The sequence below is a fragment of the Rhinolophus ferrumequinum genome, chromosome 18, assembly GCF_004115265.2.
Source record: "Rhinolophus ferrumequinum isolate MPI-CBG mRhiFer1 chromosome 18, mRhiFer1_v1.p, whole genome shotgun sequence".
Classification (NCBI taxonomy): domain Eukaryota; kingdom Metazoa; phylum Chordata; class Mammalia; order Chiroptera; family Rhinolophidae; genus Rhinolophus; species Rhinolophus ferrumequinum.
Window position 1 is genome coordinate 62,429,748 of NC_046301.1, and position 531 is coordinate 62,430,278.

General features: G+C 51.6%; 1 non-coding gene across 1 annotated transcript; it reads right to left on the reverse strand.

Annotated features, from left to right (window-relative positions):
- Positions 1-244: 244 nt before the first annotated feature.
- Positions 245-318, reverse strand: TRNAR-CCU (transfer RNA arginine (anticodon CCU)). Its single transcript has one exon. It is a non-coding gene; the product is annotated as a tRNA-Arg (tRNA).
- Between the last annotated feature and the right edge of the window lie 213 nt (positions 319-531).

Sequence of the window (531 nt, forward strand, 5' to 3'; positions counted from 1 at the left end):
GTATTATCTGGTATTATGAACCTTGCGCGCCCCCGTGCTGAGGCAGTCAGTCGCTCACAGCAGCTCATGGCTACGGCCACTCGGGCTGGCCACCGGCCACCCATGGCGGAACACGGTAGCCCAGGGCAGCATACAGCAGCCCGGGGCAACACACAGCAGCTCACACCAACTTCTGGATGGTACTGCAGCCCTGCTCTAGGGAGAGGTGTTGTTCACCGTTTTATCTGTAGAGGGCATAGCTCACTGGCCCATGTGGGAATCGAACCGGCGACCTCAGCGTTAGGAGCACTGCGCTCCAACCACCTGAGCCACTGGGCCGGCCCTCTGTTGTGTTATTTTGAGTGTTGTGTTGTGTTGCACGGTTAGTTATGTTCAATGTTGTGTTTTGTTATTTGGTAGGCTATGTTCAGTGCTGTGTTGTCTTGTGTTGTGTGTTTGTTTTGTGTATGTTTTTTGTGATTTGTTGTGTGTGTGTGATTGTGGTGTGTTGTGTTGCTAAGTGCTATATGTTTCCTGCTTGTTATTTGTCGT